Source organism: Ammospiza caudacuta, chromosome 4 (assembly GCF_027887145.1).
Source record: "Ammospiza caudacuta isolate bAmmCau1 chromosome 4, bAmmCau1.pri, whole genome shotgun sequence".
Taxonomy (NCBI): domain Eukaryota; kingdom Metazoa; phylum Chordata; class Aves; order Passeriformes; family Passerellidae; genus Ammospiza; species Ammospiza caudacuta.
This window is the reverse complement of record NC_080596.1, coordinates 60,757,361-60,772,934: the sequence shown is the minus strand read 5'-3', so window position 1 is coordinate 60,772,934 and position 15,574 is coordinate 60,757,361. Positions and strand designations below refer to the sequence as shown.

The 15,574-nt window shown below is 40.6% G+C and overlaps 1 protein-coding gene across 1 annotated transcript in view; it reads right to left on the bottom strand.

Moving 5' to 3' along the window:
• JAKMIP1 (janus kinase and microtubule interacting protein 1) overlaps positions 1-10,749 on the bottom strand; it is a 142,330-nt gene extending 131,581 nt beyond the window's left edge. The window contains exons 1-2 of the mRNA XM_058802913.1: positions 10,698-10,749; positions 9,919-10,047 (exon numbers count right to left, since the gene is read on the bottom strand). The gene's annotated coding sequence lies outside the window, so the exon portion shown is untranslated. The remainder of the gene's footprint in view (positions 1-9,918; positions 10,048-10,697) is intronic.
• Between the last annotated feature and the right edge of the window lie 4,825 nt (positions 10,750-15,574).

Here is a 15,574-nt window from a genome sequence, read left to right as displayed (position 1 = left end):
TCTCCTTATTGACTACAGCTGTGGCCTGTTAAAGTCAGGCCTGCACCTAATCCTTAATAAGTAACCCAGCTGCAACTCTTTAGGGGGTAAGATTACTTGCTATACTACCTTTATTTACCTATATTCTATTCCCTTACAACCAGGTTCCAAAGGGAATGATTTTTGCTGTCAATGAGTCATAACATCTCAGTGGAGCACACTGAAAATATTTACCTGAAAAAGAAAACAAAAAAACAAAAAAAAATCCAGAACTACTTGACAGTTTTCCATAGAGGAGAAATTATTAATAGTCACAGAAGCCTTGCTCAGGAACTTTAACACATGTGCTTCAAGCCATCTCTCAGCTCTTGATGTTTTGTTTGACAAGTCTAGTACAATTTTATGTGTTACCCCAGAAGAGTCACAAGACAGAGTTCCTGTGTACCACAGTTCTCTATGCTGATATCCAGCTAAAGCAGATGTAGAGGACAGGCCTGCCGTTTACTACAACAGATTAAGAACACAATCAGGTTCACTCTGACCTCTCCCAAATTTATGTTAAAATTAAATGTTTCTCATCTCTGTAACAGTGGCCTTTATAAAGACATAGAGTGAGCTCTTTTTTCCTCTGGAGTTGCATATGTGCTCTTTTCACAGCAAGTTACAATGAGAACAGCAATGGCCATGATCCCATACTAATGGTGTTTGGACCTAAATTAATGGGACATGCAGCATTTTCACCAAACACCTTGGAGCCAAGCCCGGTTTTAAAAGCCACAGCAAAAATTAACAAAGTTCTCAAAACATTAAGAAAGACAATCTAATATGTTACTTAGAGAAAGTTAAATCCTATCTGGCAAAAACAGGTAAGACCTTTGCACCCAATGCACAACATCTGAGGATTTCCACACTGATGTAGGTATGCTGAGAGCTACCAAAGCACAAGGATTATTTACCCTGCTTATGTGCTCCATGAAACATGGAAGCTGCAGGGATACACATTACTGACAGAATCAGTCTCAAAACTGATCTCTTCATTTTTTCAGTAGGCAGGAGCACCCACCACCTGCACAACTCACTGCAACCAAACACTCACTTTCAAATACCCAACTAGAGGCTCACAGACCTGTAGTGAGCTGATAAACCAGCACTCTCAGGGCAATAGTGACTGCCTTCTTTATTGCTTTATCCTTCTCACTGGCTACAGTGAGGGAAATACTGCATGTACACACTGCAAGAACTCCCCTGCTTCAAAGGCACAACCATTTATTGTCATCCAAAACCTACTGGGAGGGATTGGGAGGCTGTAAGAATATACCCCCTGTCCTGCACCCAAAGTGTCAGTCTATCAAGAGCCTACAGCAATTATCAACACAGGCAAAACCACATAGCCAGGAACTGTGGTCTGCCAGGTTAGCACACAGGAGATCTCCTTCATGACCAGTCAACAACTCTAAGTTCAGAAACAAACACAGAATTATTGCTGGTGCATCTCCAGTGCCTTCTACATGTTATCTCCACCTACTGGGAAACTTCATCCAGGTCTGAGGTCTGCCACCAAATAGAACAGACTCAGAGAGCTCATGCCGTTGGAGGTCAAATGCATCAGTGGATGAAGAATACAGCTCCTGAACATGAAACCTACGGAAAAATTCTAAGAAATGGGTTTTGGGAAGTTCAAATGAAAGGGCTTGGCACATGAACTAAAAACAAAACTAAGGACAACCACTGAAGTCCTAAAAACGCAGGTATGGATGATACAAAGCTTTGTTACATGGATTTTCACAGGTAGGTTTAATGAGTCTCAGAACTACAATACAACCTGATTATATTTATTGACATTGTAATTAGTAAGTGTACTGTGTTAGTTTTATACTAATATAGAGAGTTAACATCACAGAAGAAGGTCTGTATACTTTTTCAATCATTTAAGTTTTCTTCTGTGGCTCCAAAGGCACATTTGTCTACTAAAATCCTTGGAATACATACAAGCAATTTACAGTCCTACTTTTCAGGGCAGGTTTCATCAGTCAGAAACACCTGCAGCATGGGCCATGCTAAAAGCTGGGGAAAAAATCCAAACTTTAGACTTTACTTCAGATTATTTCCTGCTGATTGAAGAATGATATATTTGTAATCAAAGCCCCAAAACTGTAGCAGCTCTTCCCATGCACAGAGGTCAAGGCCACAATGAGTGTAACTCCTACTGTCAATCTCACTGCCTAGACTGGGTGTTATTTACATCCAGTGCAAGTTCAGAACTCATGCAATAAAGGTGATGAATGTATGGATGATGGATCCATGTTATAGAAACTGCAGCTGAGATCAGAATCAAATGAGTCAGTGTCAAGAGGGTTCTTATTTTTCTACTTTAAAATCTACAGCCTTTGCAAAGAAGAAGCCATGACAACATTTCTATCACCCACAGGGTGGGGTACATCTCAGGCAATATGAAACAGGAAAAAGAAAAAATGCTTTGTGTAATTCAAAAGCCCCCAAAATAAGAGTTTCAGCTTCATTGTTAAAGAATGTATCTCAGACTTAATGGCTCCTTCCACAGTAAAAAAAAATATTTCAGAAAACAGAATGACATGGCTTAATCTGTGCAGAACATGTACTCCTCCATCACGACAAAGCACAACAAAATAAGAACATGCAGCATTTTGACATCAACAAAGCTGCCTACATAGACGCCCACTCTTTCTTATTTTCTCTGCAGCATATTTTTTTTAAATCACTCATTTCCTCCTGCATCTTTCTCACCATTCTTGACTTGTCTACTCCCCATACAGCTTCTTCAGACTTGTTTTCACATGAAGACTGACCATGGAAATAGTCACTCCCTTACAGACAGTTCAAAATATAGCATCCATTTTAATTCTTCCTTCTCCCTCTTTATTTATATACCAATAAAAATAATTTCCTTGAGAAACAGAGATGTTATTCCAGAGTATCTGAAATAACTAGAGCAGGAGAGTTATTCCACAGAGCTAAGCTTCATGGTGTGATAGATTCACACATTTGGTCCCACTTCCCAGTAAGGAGCTGGCAATTACTGCATTCCAGTTCAGGACCATGGATTTTTTCCAGCTCCCGTAGCCCACACGCTATTTACAGCTGATTATGGCAGCTGAAGCAGCAATGCATTTTTGCATCAGATGTGCAAAGGCTAGACAAACTGGACTGGGTATGAAAGAGCAAACCTGCAGTATATTTTGGGGAGGTTTTCTGCAGATTAAAATTATTGTTCTTGACAATCATGATATTCACAGCTCTGCTTTACTGATTTTATACTTACATCTAAATCTCAAAAAATGCACTCTATTTATTACCTCAAGTGATAAGGGAAAGCATCCCTCTAAAGGTTTTAGATTTTTCTGTACTTTTTGTAAAGAAACAGCAAATAATTGGAATCCTGTGTTGCTTTTGTGCTATTTGAAGGATTAGCCTCTCCTCAGTTCCTGGACAATACATATATTAAGTACACTAAGTGCTGTGATTAGAGCTTAAACACTGTTTAAATAACACACATCTCCAACACATCCCCTTGTAAAGCATAATTTATCATTATTATGCAATTATGTTAAAGTGCTAGTGTACAGGAATCTTCTATTTCACCCAGTTCATCAGATAGGCTGATGAAACAGATTTATCTCTATATTCATTCTTGGAGTGTTTTCTGAGTACACACAAAATTCTCAGCATTTAAAATTATACTCCTGAAAAGCACTGCTTTTTTACCCAATACCTGCATTCCTAATAGCTCACTAAATAAACACACTAATCTAGCTCAGGTATACCTAACCATGGCTATGGTCACAGTTCCCTTTTTGATGGAGAAGTAGGCATCTACTTTTTAGACTATACATAATCTAGGAAAGGCTAAGGTGAAAAGATGGGGTAAAAATGACAAAAAATCCTATAAATATTTCAGGCTTTCTTACACAGTGGACAGTAGGAAAAAAAATCTGCAAGCAATAATATCTACTCAAAATATTTGTTATTGACATAAAGACAGGGTTGGTAGTTAGCTGAATGCAGAAAAGCTTTGTATTTTTGCTGCAAGAGACAGTAACAGCTCCAGCCTCCCAGCTGGTCAAATATAGAATCTAAAAAATTCTGAGAAATTTCAGCATATGATGGCAATCTACCAAAAAAATCCAAACAAAGCCAGACAAAACTCAAACTAAACAAGCAAACAAAAACCTCACCACCAAACCAAAGTAGAAAACATTAATAAAGGGATATAATGAGCTTAGAGGGATATAATGAGTTGTCAGGAACACAGTCGTCCAAAAGATTCATTTTTCAAGGTGACTCATTGCAAAGAATGCAAGTTCATGCCATTCATCAGTGAAACTTGACCAAAAATACAAAGAAAAAGGTTCATCTAATCTCTGCAATCAAGCACTTATGTCTTAAGCTCTGGAGCAGGAGATTTATCTTCAAGACTTCAACCATTTCACACATGTTTTTTGAAATTGTCCAACAAATGCAAAAATTACTCATAGGGGACTCAGAGGCAGCAGAAGCATTTAAGGCTCATTTCTGTAGGAAGCCAGGCTGCAGCAAATTTAATTAAAGTTTTTAGTAAGACTTTGGCATTTTACTAAAAAAACACAGAATTACCAGAACAGACAGTAAGTGCTGGGGCACAGCATCCCATCCTCCCTCCCATCCTACGTGGTAGAGGCCAAAGCCTCATGCAGAAGCTAACAGGATGATTATCTTGAGGAGGATTATGCTGCACAGAGAAGCTGAAGTCTGCCTTGGTGAGAATTAAGTCCATCATCCTTACTGGTCAGCTGAACTGTTTTCTTCTGCCATACTTCAGATAAATTATCAATTGGTCTTCCTTAAAATGAGTGCATCTCAAAGAACATTGATATAAGAAGATGGCATTAAATGTATTTCAAGATTTATTTTTTTTAAGAACTAGGGAGTCAAGAAAAGGAATCAAGAGGAAAAAGTAATTAATTCTCTTATAAGAAATAAAAGTCTGCCACACTAAATTAGCAGAGTATGATTATAATATAGTCTATATCTGACAATCTTCGCAATAAATGATTGAGCCATGATCTGTTCTACAGGAAATGCCAAGATGTGACTCAAGAAGCTCAACACAAGGTAAAAACATTGTGAAAGTACTGCTTTACACCTTGATATGGAAATAAAAGTCCGTTCTTGGGGTTTAATTTCTCATTTCTAAGTAATATAGAGAAGGAGCACCCCCCAACACATTCTCTCCATTCTGACAGGATGCAGATAATGCAGAAACTACTACAGGAAGCAGTTACTCCAAAATCAGAGAAGTACTTGCATCTTAGGGACTCAAACAGAATGAGAATCACTGTCTCACAAAGTAAAACCTTCACCCTGGAAACATGTCCTGATTAGACTCAGGGCAGACATGCATCACATCACCACGAGTATTTATAAAAATGGATAATAAGCTTGTTCAGAGAATTAGCAGATCACAAGAAAACAAGGCTTGTATCTTTGGGTGGTAGTTCAAATGCAAGCTAGTGAGAAGAAATGTAAAATATTGGACACTTTTTGCACAAACAGAAGCATTACAGAGCAGTAAATAAAAAGCTACCAGATGCTGCATACTGCTCTGGATAGAAAACAGGAAAAGAAAATAAAATCTCAGCCTCATAATCACTGACATTTTGGAACGTCTAAGTAAAATAGTGTACTTTAGTTAGATAAGATGTTCCTTGTTCTGTTGAAGAAGAGAAATAAGATCATTTTGGAAGAATCCACAGAGTATTGTTCTGCAATGGCTCACTCTTACTCTCATCATACAAACAATAATAACAACAATGGTAGCACCTCAGTTTCAACTGCACCAACATACCCCTTGGCTCACCTCATTTTAAAATAAATAGATAATGTTAGGGTTAAATTTTAGTTATACTCACAAGGGAAAACAAAAAAAATCACCTCATCACCTACACAGCAAAGTCAAAGCAATCAGATCTGCAGACAGTGCCCACAATGAAGGCTGAAAATGGTGCTGACCATGGCCAAAGGGACACCATTGATTGAGGTTACACCCAGGAAGCCAAACATTTCATCTGCAGCACATGCTGAGCATCAGTGCTGAATCAAAAGTGAAACTGCAGAATGCAGCGGTGTGACTCTACTGACGCTTCCTTCCTGGGTGGAAAGGTAACAGCTGTCACAAGGGCAACTCAAAGCTTTCAGTCATAATGCCTTTTCAAATGCAAGTCAAATTTAAATGGACTAGGAAATATGAAAAAACATACTTTCTGAAACAGCTTTCATTTCCCTTAATGTCAAGGGAGGGTGCTAGATAATGGGGTTAAGATGGGCTAAAAGTGAGAAGAAAAACTGAACAGAAACTTCAAAGAGTTGGGAGAGACATCCTATAGTTGTGGCTACATTCAGCAGGCAGTAAGGAACAAATAAGCAACACATGAACAAAAACATTTAATATAAATAGTTCCTCTCTTAATTTTACACTGGTTACAGAATGCCAGATTGCAGATTAAATATATAGGTTTTTTAAAACATCTGCAACAAACAAATTAACTAATATTTACATCAAAGTTCTCTTATTATCAGAACAAAGCAAAGATGTCCTTCAGCCATCTTCCACTAAAAACAAAGTAAAGTCAAAGCAAAGCAAACCAATGTTGTATGTGCTTTTTGAGGATGACATAAAAAATATTTTATAAGTCTATTCATTACTTCTAAACATTACACAATTTAAGTGATTTTTACTTCAATTTCACTTTTACCTCCAGAAGCTGGTTTCAGTTAATTGGATTATTCAGCATGTTAACAGGAAAGAACCAGAATAACTTCATGTGTATGCATGTTTATGTTTTTATAAAATGTGCATTAGGTAACCCTCTCTTAAAACCAAGGATTTGAAGATAAATTAGAAATTACCACTCTATACCTTTGTCTTTATCAACATGTAATTTCCCATTGTGAACAAGACACAGACTGAGTACAAGTTTCTGTGAACTAACAGAAGAAAAATAATGAAATTCCCACTGTATTCCTCACTACATCAAGCATTATCCATTCCTGTCCAACTTAACAGCCCAAGGTGGCAGCTTCCCAAATACATCTGGCTCTTCATGTGCATTTATGCATGTGTTTGAGAGCCTATATGGTAAAGAAAGAATGCATCAAATCCAAAGGCAGCTGTGGAATTAAATTCCAGATCTATGAGCCTGGATTGTGTTGGGAGGAAAAGGGGAAGACCTCACCCACCCAGCACATGGCAGAAGCTTCTCTTCAGCTGCCATTCTAATCAGACCGACAAAGTGATAAAATATTGCAAGTAAGAAAGTTACCAACCAAGTTTTAGTGATTTCTAAGAAAGGCCTACAAAAGCATTCCATCTGCCAAAGACAAAGTTCTATCATTTACAATAATATGCAAAGGATGGAAGAATCATGAAAAAAGAATGAATGAAAAATTAGTTTAAACTACTACTGTGGTTCTATTTTGCCCCACTGACAATGAATCTGCATCACTTTGGTGGAAGTACTATAGATTTTTCCCTATTACTGAAGTTAGGGCTGATAAAGTTTGCTATTTTAAAAGACCTGAGCAAAAACTAAACGGAAGAAACAAAATTTGCATACAGGAGTAAAACTTCCCAAGATGGAATAAACCCCACATTTTTAGATCATTAACTCAAGATATTTTATTGTAATATGTGGAGAAAACAATGATCATGAAATGGATTTTCCTTGCTAATGCTGAGTAACATTGCAATAAGTACCCTAAATTAACAATTGTTCTAAATATGGAATATTTTTTAATGAGAAACAAGAGATGGAATGTGTTTGTGCATATCAGTACACAAAGCTGCAATTAAGGCTTTGTGTCTGTTCTGAATATTGTGCCTTCAAAATGAAGCAGAACAGACTTAATGAAAGTTGAGAGAAAAAAAAAATCAGGACTACAGACAAGGACATGAAGAAGGGTTTGATGGTTCCTTTGATGGCAGACCAACTTTGGTTCAACATTAATAAATGGAGACGCAATAATCAGTTGTACCTGATCAAATATCCTCTTACACAGAGGCAGCATGCAAGCAACTTTGCTTTTATACAAAGGGGCAATCCAATTTCACATTCTTCAGTATTTTCTGCTCCCTGACACGTATTTGTGCCAGCTCCATCTGGCCTTGCACAATGCAGAAATACAGCCCAGGCCCCTTTTCTTCTTCATATACTTGCTACTCCTACATCTCCCATCTTCTATCATAATCCAACCAAAATGTTCTACAAGAAAAAATCTATACATGGAATTAACTATAAACATTTGCATACAGACAAATTTTACTTAAAGGCAGAAACTGACAGCAGAGCTGTGGTGAGCTGCAATGAAGATGGGGCTGTGGACATAAAGGTACTAATTATGGAAAACAAAACATGAGCTTGAATGAGATGGACCTCTAAGAGAAGAATCTTAAGAAACCTCTGCTCCATCACTGTGTCCTGGAATTAACATTTTAACAGAGCACATCTCTTTCAGTTCAAGCCTCATTTATACCTCAGTTACAACACATGGCCTCTTTTGAGGATATTTCCAAGTCCTGCATTCCCGTTACAACAATCTAAGGCACTACAGGAGCATTCATTTAAGTGGAGAGTGAGCATAGCTCAGAGCAGAGCACTTCCAAAAAGCAAATGGAAATAAAAAGCTTCATCTACATGCAGGAGAACTTAAACCTGTTAGGCCAATCTCTACACCAATGGCCTCTTAAAGTACTTGTGTCAGCCTGCAGCAGACAAGCCCCAGTGGCTCAGTGAAGGAGTCCCAGGAGTGACCTCCTTGAACTTGTAGAGCTCCTCTCCCAACTCATGGGTCTCTCCACCCATGAGAAGAATCACCTTTTCCATGAGATCCAAGATTCTGGGCCCTTCTGTTTGAATCTCCAATATATCTATTCAAAGATTAGATTAGCATTAACAACCTAACCATGTGCACCCATCCAGAAACAAAAAGCTCAAACCTCAAAAGACCCCACACTACCTCAGGTGCAAGAAACAAAGTCATCCCAGTAAACCGAGAAGTACAAACAGAGCAGAGACAGAAAACAAATGTTCTAAGCCATACACAGTATCCCAGATTTTGTATCACAGTAACTAATTTTAGCATTATTAACGAAAAGGCATGGGTTTTTTTTCAATGAAGAACAAAAACACCGTGTCAAAAGATAATTAAGGCAGAATTTAAAGGTCTTTAGAAAAACCTTCTTGCCTAAATGCACCATGAATTAGTGTGTCTTACAATCACAGAACACTTATTTTCAGCAAGTTTTGGAAAACCAACACAAAGATATTCACCCTTTGCCATATAAAACCTGAAACTGAAGCTGGCATCTCACAGAGATGAAAGACAGTAGACCCTAATAAGCATTACAGAATCCAACTCCTGGTTAAATATACAGGCACATCAAGCTTGCTGTCAGTGAGGCCAACAGTGTAAGAAGAGACAATACTGTTTACATGATGGGTTCTAAGCACAGGGTAGGGATCTCATTGAGCAAAAGGAATCTCTGAATGAAGTGGGTCTCAATTCCTTCCCCCTTATAAAATTTGCCAGGATTTATTTTCTTCCTTCTTCTAATAAATCTATTAATTTTAAAATAAATAATTACAGTCAGTTATCATTCATATAATTTCTTTTTGTTTTGATTAAGCAGTGTGGTGCATGGAAATAATTTGTAAGGCTAGTAAATTTATAAATACCTAACAAAAATAATTATTGCTAGTTAGTTAAGCCTGTGTTCATCGTCCTCTAATTTAGAGATCCCACAAACCTGCAGTGACTTGCAGGCCTAGACACTGCTTTAAGGGCTGATGGAAAGAACTTTTTTTTTAAAATCTCACCTATCCACTAGAACAAATCAATCTTTATGGGGAACCAAGAGAGAAAAATTACAGTGTGTGCAGGTACTCCTGTGATCCAGCCCAGTGGAGTGATCCCATAGAAAATGCAAAGGAAGCCTCCAATTAAGGACGAGGTCACACTTAAGCAGAGATATTATGTAAATATCAGCCAGGCAGCACCCTGCAAAAAAAAAAAAAAAAAATAAAGGCCTCATCCTGCCAGCCCTCCAAGGGCAGGCCTCGGGTGCTCTCCTCGAGCATCGCTGCCGGCAGGACCCGGCTTGCAGGAGCAGGTGCCAGCGCCGGAGGCTGCCCGTGGACCCCCGGCACCGCAGGTACGGCCCGGGCGGGGGCGGTCAGTCCGGGATGCTCCGGGCCGTCCTGCCGCCGTGCCGCGGCTACCGGCGGGGCTGGGGGAGCACGGGGAGCCCGGAGCTGTCCCGGCCCCTCCGCGGCCGCGCCCCGGCCCGTTGATGGCTGCGGGGGAGTTGCGGGAGGGCGGGGACCGGCAGGGACCGGAGGGTCGGAGCCGCCTCGCTCCGCCTGGGGACGCGCAGCCCCTGCCCTGCCAGGACCGGCCTCCCTTCCCGGGGCTTCCTCGCCCGTCGGGTCACCGGCACGGACGGGCGAGCGGAGAGGGGCACAGCCTCGCCCCGCCCCGGGATGCACTTTTTTCCCTTAGGCATCTCGCACGACCAAAGTCTCCGAGCGCGCCAGCATCCTCCCTCCCTCCATCCCTCCATCCATCCTTGCATCCCTCCGTCCTCCCTCCCCTGCCACGCCGTGCCCGCGCCGCCCCCGCATCGCCCACTCGTGCCCGCCGCCACTCACCCACTGCGCGGCCGGCGACGGCGGCAGGGCCCGGCCGATCCCTGCCCGCTCCTTCCCGGGGCTCCGCGGGCGCGATGCGGAGCAGCAGCGGCGCAGCAGCCGCACCTCGCTGCTGCCGGGTCCCTCCCCAGCTGTCACCGGCGGCCCGCCCTCGGGGGCGGCGGCGGCCGGGCCCTCCCGCGGCCCCGCCCCGCGCCCGCCGCCGCTCGGGGCGCGATGGATCCGCGATGGAGCCGCGATGGAGCCGCGATGGAGCCGCGATGGAGCCGCGATGGAGCCGCGGTGGAGCCGCGGTGGAGCCGCGATGGAGCCGCGATGGAGTCGCGGTGGATCCGCGGTGGTGGAGCCGCGATGATGGAGCCGCGATGGGATCCGCGGTAGATCCGCGATGGATCCGCGGTGGTGGAGCCGCGATGGAGCCGCTATAGATCCGCGATGGGATCCGCGATGGATCCGCGGGGCTGCGGCGCCGGGAGAGCCGCCCCGCACGCCACGGGCACCGCGTCCCCTCGCTCGGTCCCCGCTTCAGCAGGTGCGGGCACGTCCGGCACGGAGTGCCCAGGGGAGGGACCCATTTAATTTTTTATGTCACGCAAGAATTAGACACGGAGTTGTCAGATCAGCTCAGCTGCCGAACGCCTGTAAATCCTGATGCCATTTAAAACCTCGTTCTTTTGTCAGAATGGAAGAGAATATCCGCTCGAAGCTCCCGGGCCCAGGCTTTGCTGGGGGTTTCAATCCAAACTGACTTCTCCATGCATCGGCTGTAAATGCACCTTTACTAAAATGCTGCTCGTGGTTATATTTCTGTTGATCCAGATTCAGTGATGATCCAGTGATCAGCAGAAATGTGTTTCTGTGAGCCAAGCACCAAGACCTCAGAGATTGGGAATGGTCATGATAACTGGCTCAGTATTATATTGATGGTTCATACAGAATTGGTGTAAACTGGCCTCAAATCAAGGAGAAAATAAACCAGTTTACCACTCCATTTGTTCTGCTGTTGTTGCAGCTGCTGCTGTAGTGCTAGGTTTGTACTTATTTTAAAAAGACAAGATGGCAATGGGAAAAGAGATTTGAACAGGAAACACAATATACAAGAAACGTGTATCAGCCTCAGAACATGCTGAAAGAAGTAGGTTTGGTGGAGTTCAGCACAGACACAGCTCAGGGCAGCATCACAGACACAGAAATTTGAGAGGGGAACGCTTCAGTATTGCAGATAAAACTAACTCTATTGATGGCCACACTGAATGACTGAAATCCAAATTGGAATGCACATTTTAACAGTCAAGTCAATTAAACAGAAACACCTTATGAGACTAAAAGGGAATATGCATTGCTGGGTGATGTGAAGCATCACTTAAATCTCTTTCCAAAGGGAGGCTTTTCAAACAAGACCTAAAGGAATTCTTGTAGCCAGAATAGCCCCAAAAGTTCCTTCTCTGTAAGAGAAAATGCTGCTTTTGATTTTAAAAGCAATATAAGTTGAATGTCCCAGTTGTTGTTAATTATTTCATATAGTTGATTTTTACCATTTTCTCAGAAAATTTCAGGTATAAATGTTGTATACTTCGGCTTTTAAAAAATGCCAATACATTTATTAGTGGTTGTGTTCCAAGTCTGGATTAATGAAAGCAGAATAAGCAGCTTGTTATGCTTTAGCTGCTATCTAAGTGTTCTTCATAAGAGTAGGAATCTGGGGCCTGAGTTCTAGCTCTGGTCAGGGAGAGAGGAAATTGGAGCTCATAAATAATATATGCATGGGTTCATATTAGTGTTATGTCTTGTGCAAGGATGGACTGTTGTATTCTGAAAAAAAGCAGGATGTTCTGTATAGGATTTGCTTGGTATGGGTTGGTGCATAGGGTTGATACAGGCAAAATATTTTCTTAATAAATAATTTTCACTTGAACTTACTTGAAAATAAAGAAGAAAGTATAGTTTATATCTTAGTTAGCACTTTGTTTCTCAGTATTTTTCATTAATAAAAATGTTTCAGCTTTTTTTTTAATTAACATGAATTTTATTTAATTTAAAAGTGAGGTGATTATCTTGTCTGCACAGAGTCAAAAATATTACCTACCTGTCAGACATGGCTCTAATACCTGCTGTTCCGTTCATTTGGAGAGCAACCATCAGTCCATGAACTCTAAAGCATTCTTTCGAGAGCTTGGACTTTGATATCCACTAATATCTAGAAGCTGAGGGACACACTGCACTGTCTGTGCTGCACAGATTTATTGTAAAGATGGTCCTATCCCCAAAGAACAAGTGCTGTTAGTGGTCATGGAATATCCAAGAGACTGGCGTATTAGATGAAAGTGAAGATTCATCATCTGGCCTGGTTTTTGTTTGCCTGCTTATTTACAGCAGTGTTGTATCTTACTGGAAGAAAACTACTGGGTCAAGCCCAAGTTCACACTGGAATTCAGTGGGTCGGCCAAAAATTAATCCTGATATATCCTGGTGACTGTGGTGTCCCTGCTGATGTGGGAAGGTTCTGAACAACACAAAGAGTGTGGAGCTGTGAAATCCAGAAGATATCTGCAAAGGAAGAGAAGTATTTTGCCCAGCTATCAGCTGATTTATTACTACTGATTATTTGGCCAGTGTGTTACCAGCTTCCTACCTCTGCTATTAGTGACTGCTAAAGCAGACTGAAGTATTGGATCTGAAAAGTGGTGTGTGAGACATCAGCAAGAAAATACTTGCCTCTGTTCTGAATTCCTTAAAAATCAATGCAAATTCTTCATTTATTTCAGGAGGAATAAAACTGACTCCTCAAAACTACACTTAAAAATGCCCTAAAAACCTTCTGGTAACTTTACAACTATGCAATTTAGAATTAGAAGCACTTTGCTTTTATTGCACTCATAATGCAGTAACTATATTAAGTAGAAAGCAAAATAAAATTTCAAGGACAGGCCATAATTGAAAAGTTAATTCATTGTTAATATTGATATTCTCATTTTAAAGAGCTTTAATCCTGCAGACTAGCAGAAGAATATCAGACTCCTTGCTCTAAATTTGCCTTTTAATCCTAATAAAAATCTCTTATAAACAGAGGTGGTGCTCCTGTTCAGTTAAAGATCAAAGCATGAGAAGTTTTTAAAACTTCAGTTCTTTTTGTAATGCCTTAAGCTTTTACATTCTTTTATTTTAAAAAAATCCTAGAGCACATTTGAAACTGATTTACACAGAGGGGACCAGCCTATTTGCTGCTGTAAATGTAAAAGTAGTGCCTTGATTTTTTTTTTATTATTGTTGTTATTATTGCTAATATTATCAATTCTATTATTTAGAAATCAGAAATACACACTCAAAGAACAGGGTTTTTTAAACAGTGTGTTTTTTCCCATTGAAATGCAGCCATCTGCAGGCAGTTATATAATAGTGCATAGCAACAGTACAACAATTATGTACAATATATGGCTATATTTAAAACTTCTTACAGCATTGAATGTTAATACTGCTCAGGACAAGAAAGAGAAAATTTCTTTTAGGGGGAACCTTGATTTTACTGACTATAATTATGCACTTTAAAGGATTTGGGTGTGATCTTTTATGGAAATGATTTTTCTAGAAAAGTTGGATTCAAGAACATCTCCTTCAGAAAGCCTGGGAGATTCAGAGTCATTGAAATGGAATGAGGTTTATTCTTCTAAGTTATTGTGGCATTGTAAAACTTGCAGTGGATTTGCATTTAAAACAGTCATGTTTTAGCATTCGTTTAAGTTTTTTTAAGAAACACTATTTTCAGATTCAAGTGTCTGGCTGCTAAGTGTCTGTGTATGGGGTGCCTGGGCTCTCTGCATTGTGGGTGAATCTCTGGCAAGGCTGCCCTGGCCCTGGAGCAGAGGTGCCTTTTATACACCCCAAGAGAATCTGTCTTGCTGTGCAGTTGTTACAAAATTCACAGTGGCACCAACACATGCCAAAAAAAAAAAAAATCACCTGCCATGCTGCTGAATTTCAAAACACAGGATGCGTGTCTGCTGTTCCAAAGGGGAAGTGGTGCTGGAGTGTCCCACAGCTCACAAGGTGGGACCAATAAAGATTTGGCCAAGGTCAGAACCTGCCCACACCTGCCAAGAGTTGTGTGTGCATTGTATCAATTCTTTCAACAACACATAGTCAGAATCTAATTTTCTTTTACAAATGGTCAAAACACTGATATGACAAGTTGCAGTGTACGTTCTTGGAGGCGTTCTCCCATCTCCCATTCTCACCCTAGTGATGGGTTCTGCCTTAGGTGGGTGAAGGTATAATACCCAGAAATAGCATGTGTCACAAAATCCTGCTTTTAATAATTAACATGCACAGGTAAAAATAGTGGCCTAAGGAAGTAGACTGCAATTAAGAGTTGAAATATGTAGTTTAACAATCATAACTTGTGTTTCTGTATTGTACTGGATAGATTGTACAACATTCCTTTCTTTTGTGTGTCAGCACGTGTCTGAGCAGATATGTATGCACTTTTAATGTTTCCTTGCACCTGTTTTAGAGAAGTCACTTATTCCTTAATAGAGGGGGAAGAGTCTTCTGGGGATATACATCCTGAAATTAGGATTTATTATAGGCTTTATGTACAGCTGACTTGGTTAAAAGCTGCCTTGCTGTGCAGTCACCTATCAAATTAAAAATGACAATATAAATCGATGAAGTTAATGACTATGCTGTGGAATATGGGAATAAACATTTGACTCGTTAAAACAAAAGGGAAAATGGAAGATTCACAATATATTAACCCATTTGTGGTCAAAGATACTGCTATAGAAGGAAGCACTAGTGCTTTGGATGGCAATTGATTTCTCATGCTACACTACCTGCAGAGCCCTCTTTAATGCGTTGCTGAGATGATTAGCTGTAATAAG